The 7,919-nt window shown below is 35.9% G+C and overlaps 1 pseudogene; it reads left to right on the forward strand.

The window, feature by feature from the left end:
* The first annotated feature begins 1,800 nt into the window (after positions 1 to 1,800).
* LOC121160124 lies at positions 1,801 to 1,899 on the forward strand (annotated as a pseudogene).
* Positions 1,900 to 7,919: the final 6,020 nt, after the last annotated feature.

Here is a 7,919-nt window from a genome sequence, read left to right on the forward strand (position 1 = left end):
CTTTAGCCACTAGTCTACCACACCAAGTCCTGCCTTGTTTTACAAACAAACAAACAAACAAAAAGCTTTACTAGAACAGAGACCTATTCATTCATCTATATATTGTCTATGACTGCTTTCATATGTGAGCAGAGACTTGCAAATGCTAAAATTTTTTTTAAAAATGTAAAAAACCTACTTTATGTATTTCATAAGAATACTTCTAAGAAGATAACCATACTGCCCTCTCTCCCCATCTCCTTCCCTCAATTTCCTTTCTTTTTTTTTTAAATTTTTGCAAAGACATAATTTCAGCCCACTCTATAATCACAGGTTTAATTCACTACTACCCATAATATTCAACAATTCTCTAGCCTTTTATAAAAAGAACCTCCCAAACCATATTCTTAGTGCTTTACAATTACTGATTCCTTTAATATTTATTACAAACCTGTAAGACAGATATTATTATTGGAGAAAATCACATACTCATATCTAGCAAGTTAAAATATTTTAACAAGGGCTTTACCAGCCTAAAGAGCCAAAGAGTTAGAAAATAATGAAAAAATTACCTGTGTCCAAGGGTTTCTACATTCAAATCATTCTGTGCAGAGTGAATCACTCAATTAAATAGAAATAGAAAAAGCAGAAGATCATATCAGAAAACAAGACTGAATTATAAGAAACTCAAAACAGGATAGTCTTGAATGAACATGTTATAAGAAGTACTGAACAAAGGCATAAAATCAAGAAGAAAGAGTGAAAATTGGAGAAATATAAAAAGGTCAGAAATAAAGTCACCGAAAATGAAGAAAAACAAACATTCATGGTATGAATTCCCTCAAAAAGGAAAAGGAAGTGACTACTCCTTAACATGGTAACCCAACAAATCTTTCCATAAAGATCCGAATCCACAAATTAAGAGTCTAGTATAAAATTATCAATTGTCTTCATCTCCTTACAAAATCATTAGACTTTAAAGATCAAGATAAACATTCTCTGAGGCATCCATGCAAAATGACAGAATAAAGAATAATTTTCAAAAGCGAAGAACAAATGATTGACCTTAACCTTCTGCAAAACAACTTCCAAAGCAAGACAGCAGTGGAACAGCATGTTATCAAACTGAAAGAAAAAAATTAAAGATAGCTTACCAAACTTGCACTCTTTCACTGAAAAGCAGTTTTGAGTGAAGAAAATAATACGCCCAGGCCCTTTCTAAAAAATCTAACAAAAAAAACCAAGCTTCATCCAGTCAAAAAAATGATGGAGCACATGTCTAAAATAGACAAATAAATATTTATCTATTCCACTGCAGAGAAAAAAACCATACAGGGACATGGTACATGCTAAGGAATCATATGTAAATGTTTTATATTCTGACAAAGGCAAATCATTGCAACTAGAAAAGTGAAAGCAGAAGAGGAAAAGCAGAAAATAAATATCATTAGCAGCTGTGTAGGCATTTGGTGGGAGTCTAAAAATACCATTCAAAAGTGACAGAAATAAAAATTTCAGTAAGAGTAGAACGATGGACATCAACATAAAATCTGCAATACTACAAAGTACCAACTTAGTACCAAAACAAAAATTAAACAAAATCAAAGCAGGTATATCAAGTAGGGAAAAGACAGCATACCAGATTTGGGGTGGTACACATGATCATTACCATGTACTAGAGCAGAAATGAAACTAAACATGACAGACACATCAATAAATGTGAGAAGGCCTAACTTATATATCAATAACAATATCCAAATGATTACATAAAACATGTAATTCTTTGCTATGTATAAGAGATAGAATTAAAATGAGTAGTTCATCATTTCTCAGACTTTTGGCTAAGATCAAGCATAGTGTCTGCTCTTTTCAATTTAATATATGATATGTCCTATATGATATGTCCTCTGTCCATCCACTCTTGGTATAGCAGTACCTCTAGGAATGGTGCAAAAAAGGAAAAAAAAAAAAAGATTAGCAGTTTGAAAAGATCAAGTAAAAAGAGAATGGCACTAAGTAGTGCTAAGATCCCACATAAGTGATGTTCACGTTCCAGTTGCTCTACTTCCAGTTCAGGCCTTGGGCCCCTCTGCACCCGTCTGAGAGGCCCCGAACAAGTTCCTCTTTCCTGGCTTTGGATCAACTCAGATCTGACCTTTCATTGCACCTATTTGGGGAGTGAACCAGCAGTATGAAGATCTCTCTTTGTGTGTGTGTGTGTCTCTCTCTCAAATAAAAATGAATAATTTTTTTTAAAAAGTAAAGGGGTAAGTGTATAAGCTAAAAGAAACAGATATTACAATCCTAAAGCCAAAGAAGATGGCAAGCCAGAAATCTCTCATTGAGATGAAGTCTTTTCATAGTGATTAAGTCACATTCCACAACGAGGAGGGAACATTTATAAATACCTTGGAAACCAAATAACCCTGCAACCATGTATATAAATTCACAATGAAGCGAGATTCATGGTGAAATAAGCAGAAATATGCTAATAACAGCATACATTAACATACGAATCTTAGAACAGCATATTGAGTAAATCAAAAAGGTAGCTATAAAACATGGAAAAAACACAAGGTGCACTTTTGGACACATATCAAACTTACTTTGATGATAGAGAACATGTTTTCTAATCAACTGCATGTGGAATAACCATTAATCATATATATGAATTCAGAGAAAAAACTATCTACAGATCTCATATAGTAAGAAATACCACCAGAAGTGTTTGTTGGTCATTTTACAAAAAAGGTAGAAAATAAAGATAAAGGATGAGGCCCTCCCAGGTCACTAGCTCTTGGGCAAAGTAGAATCATAAACAACAAGTATGGAATTTACCAAAAAACCAATATAACAAAATCAACAGTGTCAACCTATGAGGGCATAAAAACAACAATCACAGGAAATTCACAGCTCTGAACACCTCCGCCAACGAAAAAGAAGGAAACAATAAAAATAAATGACAAAGCATATGTAAAACAAGAAAGAAAATCAACTTAACAGCAAGAATAAAGGAAATAAACAGGAGATATTACAATCTAAAACCAAAAACTTGGATGAACCTACTCCCTTAAAAAGTCCAACTTAGAAAACTTTCATGTAGACACGAAAGTACAAAAGAAAAATTTGACAATTACAAATCAACTTCAACAAATAAACTAATAGCTTTAAATACTCCCACAGAAAAAAAAAAGTACATGGAAAATCTTGCCTCAAGCTCCTAATATACTTTGTTAGGAAGTTTGTCGTTCATCTCCATATTAACCACCACAGGTAAACCAGTCAAAGCACACTACTTCAAGTTCCCCTCTCATGACAGAATTTACCATTGCCACCACCAACAGAGCAGTCAATCAGCAATCAGCATGTCAATCAGCATGTCAATCAGCATGGCAGAAACAAGAAAGAACGAATGTCTAGCAACAATGGTCAAAGTTACACACACTGGAACAATTGCAGTGCCTAGAAACTCAACAGGAAGTCTAGAAGAACAAGCGAAGTTCACCTATATCCCATATCTGAGTGCCTAGTTCAAGCCCCAGCTCCCCTGCGTCCTATCCAGTTTTCTGCTGATGCATACCCTGGGGAGCAGTAGGTGATGAATTAAACGTATCTGCCACAGGCATCTGGGGAGTACACTAGCACATGGAATATTCTCTCTCTCTCTCTCTCTCTCTCTCTCTCTCTCTCTCTCCTCTCTGTGTCTGTGTGTGGGTCTGTGTGTCCTCTCCCCCTCCTTCCATCTTTTCCTCCCTACTTTTCAAATAGGGTGAATATAAACAATCTTTATAAATGCACAACTCAGATAGATGAGAAAAGTGAAATCTAGTACACACCACATATATTATTTCCAAAATAATATTTGGTGAAAATGAACTTTAAGTCACTATATCCAAAGATTATTCATCCAAATATTAACTAAGGGGTTGGCAGTGATTCAGAAGATATATATGGCACAGAGCCTGCTTCTGGAGTTTGTGGCATAATTAGGAAGACAAGCTGAATACAACTTTAATAATTACTAAAGAGTATTAGCAACTATATTCTGAACCATTTAAATGTGTCATCTAAAAAATAACTCCTTTATGATCAAGATTTGAAAAGGAAATAGAATACAGTAAATGTGCTGTTATAATCAGAGAAGTCTTTGTAGATTAATTTGGAGTGTAATAAAATTAAGAGTAAGAGGAGTAATAAAATTAAGAGTAAATTGCCTCTTTGCAATAAGCCACTGTGTGTTCATGACCTGCAACAGATGACAGAGCAGAGATAAGAATCTGGATTACTCAGGTGATGCAGAAGAAAAAACTGTGGGAACCAATGCTGCTTTTTATGCTGTTATTACATACAGGAATACTTAATTTTTGCTGAGCATGCTGCCTTCTTCGCAAGCAAGACAGGAGACCCCTAAATAATAGAAGTAACAAGAGCATGGACAACAGTCATAAGACAATTTGCTTTCTTCTTTTAAATATGCACTTCAACAGAAGTACTGAGAAGCTCAAAGAGAACATCAAGTAGAATTTTTAAAAAGGCTCCCGGTGCTTCAGTAAACAGGAGCTTCAAGATGACACTTCAGCACTAGGATGAACAAATTTTCTATTAAGTGATGGACATCAATCAAAGGACTCTGCTCCTGCCAAATTCACAATATAACAACATTGCTGACTGAAAGTGAGCTAAGGTGAAACGTAGGAGATGTAAAACCTATAGCCTGGAAATGTGAGACAGCTTCTTCCTGTCTTACACTTCATACTCTGGAAATGTGAAGAGGACAGAATCAATATTTCCTGGGCTTGCTGTATGTGTTGAATTAAGGAGAAGTTTATTGACTAAAGGAAATGCAAGTATAGAACCATAGATACAGTCAAAAAGTAGACAAATACTCATTCATTATTTTACTCACACATAAATTATTTGAGGATTAACAAATGACCAACATGTCAAGCATAAAAACTCTGGGTTAGATGTTATATTTAAAAATACTGAATCCCTGATAAAAGCAGCTCACAACCTAAACACAAAATGATATAGGCAATTAAATATAATGTGATATGGTTATGGTTAAACCCAGAGATGGGTACGGGATACCAGGGAATACCAGAGGGGGCTGGGGATGAGGTAGGGGGCTTCCTGGTGAAGTGATGCCAAGCTGAGTGTTGCAGTGCTAGTAGGGGTTGACCAAGGGGGGGGGGGGGTAGTGAGACTTCTCACCAGAACGGCCTGCCTGAAACAGCATTTGAAAACCAACTAGAGACCAGTTTATGCAGGTGATGGCAGAGAGCTCCTCCTTCAGAAAGAAGGATATAGGGAAGAAAGAGGCAGGTGTTTTAGATATCCTCATGCTAAACTGGAGTGTTAGTTCATGTCTGATGACTTCACATCTGATCCACTTTCCTGCTAATGTAACTGAGAGACAATAAATTATGCCCCAAGTACTTGGGTCCCTGCCATCCACAATGGAGACCTAAATGGAGTTGCAGTCTCCTGGCTTTAACATGGTCCAACCACAAATGTTGCAAGCATTTGGAGAGTGAATCAGCAGATGAAATGAAGAAGTACTAGAAGGATAAACTGAAAAAAAAAGATGAACACTAGAAATTTATGACATTCAGCAGACATAAAATTACATGCCAACAAATACAAGACTATCACTCATAAAAAAATGACAAAATTTGTCTTTAATTATATTTTTATAGGTTGAAAAACATAGCAAAACACTGTTATACTTAAAATGTTGTCATTCTTCAATTGTAACAGTTATTTGCAAAAGAGTGAGTCATTATTTTAAATGTTTAAATGCACACTTCAAAGGCACATCATATTTTCAACATTAACATTCTCAACATGAAAAATGAGCAAGCTTTGTGCTTATTAAGGAATTAGATCCAGTTTGGATTGATCACAGTGCTTCTCGCTGGTACCAAGCTGTATCTAAACTGTTGCTGTGTTGTGCTTTAATAACACTGGTGGTAGATAAGCCAGCTTTACACAGCTATGCCAACAGCAGGATAACAACAGCTTTAAAAGGAACTTCAGTAAGCCTAGGACATTTATGTCAAATCTTTATTCTAAATGAAGAAAGTAGCATAGTATTTTCGTTTCAAAAAGCATTTTAATATTTTGTCAGTCATCACACCAACAAAATTTTCAATAAAACCATAATTGAATTTAAATTATACATCAGTTAAAGGAATAGATGTCAGATCTATGAATTTCCTATCTAAGGATCCTTATACATGGAAAACAAAATAAATATTCTGTCAAAACACAAAAAGTGCTTGGTGATTTTTTTGCATTTTCCACATATCAAAAGTGTGAATTATAGGATAGTTGTTAAATTATGAAACATATCATAGCAATCTATAGAAACTCTGCTCTTCCAAGATTCTCACATCTGTTTTTGCCTTTGATCTCATCTGCCATTGAAAATCATGCTATAATCTCTTTCACAGAAATTTTAGGGTCAATACCAGATAAAAAAAATAAGAAAGTCTTTAAAATTATGAGGCCTAGCAGTTTTCTTATCTTGCAGAAATATCAAAAGATTTTTTTCTCTGTGGATATAGTGGTCTCAACTTTTTTATAATCATTGCACCTCCATAACCAATGGAAGTCATTTATAATTCACTCTCAATGCCAACGTGGAAGATAATACACTGGAATACATTACCCTTTACTTAGCATACAAATTTTACACTGTCAGTTGCTTACTTTACCTGCTTGTTTTTTCATGAAAAGACTTCCTAAGTAAAGGGAGCCATACATTGATTTTTCCTTCTGGCTCAAATTCTTTGGTCTGGGAAACTGCTCCAGAGTTTTCTTTCCATTGCTTCTGTGACCCCAGAGCACATATCCACCCAAATTCATGATGATTTTATAATTGCACCAATTGAGCTAATACTAATTTTCAAAAATGAAGGTGACAAAATGATCCCTTCAAACCACCATCATGTCCACACTGAACATACATGAAAAGAACTGCAGGTTACTGATCACTGCGAACACATCAAGTTACAATGAAAAATTGTGTACTAGGCTTATTTATCTTTCTTGAAAATTACTTTTGAATGTTCATTGCAGATGTGAAGGGATGGGGATTGCAAACCTGTGTGGGCCACTGGTAGCAATAGAGTGGGGATGTGCTGGTGAGAAAGATTTGTTGTGGTGGAGGATGGGGAGGAGAGCCTATACCTCTCCTCACTGTCAGACTACATTAGTTCAAGGCATGGAGAGAGATGGTCTCTTGATGCCACCACAAGGGCATTGGGGAAGAGGACAAATGTCATTGAGATGTTGAGTGCTCATTGTATAAGAGGTGACATAATCCTCCTGTTCTCATAGGGCTCTTCATTGCTATCTATGTAAAAAGTCTAAGGCCTGCTGGTTGTTCATTTCTACTTCAGAGTATCCACAGGCCTAGGTACTTTCTGTGGAACGTGGCCTGAAGTGTTGTGCCCTTTCTTTCCACCCGTTGAAGAGGTACCTGAGATCTTTTGTTGGTTTAGAAGAGCCAGCTATCTTGTCTTTTATGTGTATCTGGTTATGTTTTTCAACCTTTATCTTGAGTCAATAATTGAAATGACCTGGTCATGCAAAATGTGCTACACAGTCAGGCCACGTGTCTATGCAATGTTCCGAGACTGAGAATCTTGCTGGTCAAAGGCATTCTCTAACACACACATACATACATACATACACACACACTCAGCTCACACACAAAGAACTTGGGAGAGGCTATGAAAATAAGGTTACAGTCTTAGTGCTTGCCTTTTTGTGGATCATAACCTGACAGACAATACACAAGGAGAGATAATCTCAGTGACTTCATAGAATACTCACAAAAATGAAGCTGTTGATGTATGGATAAGAGGAGAAGTGAAGAAGGGATTCTGAGGGCAGTACCGAGGTAAAAATCTAAGGGCCGAAAAAAAAATTCA

The sequence above is a fragment of the Ochotona curzoniae genome, unplaced genomic scaffold, assembly GCF_017591425.1.
Source record: "Ochotona curzoniae isolate NIBS_2020 unplaced genomic scaffold, NIBS_Ocur_1.0 contig_430, whole genome shotgun sequence".
NCBI lineage: Eukaryota > Metazoa > Chordata > Mammalia > Lagomorpha > Ochotonidae > Ochotona > Ochotona curzoniae.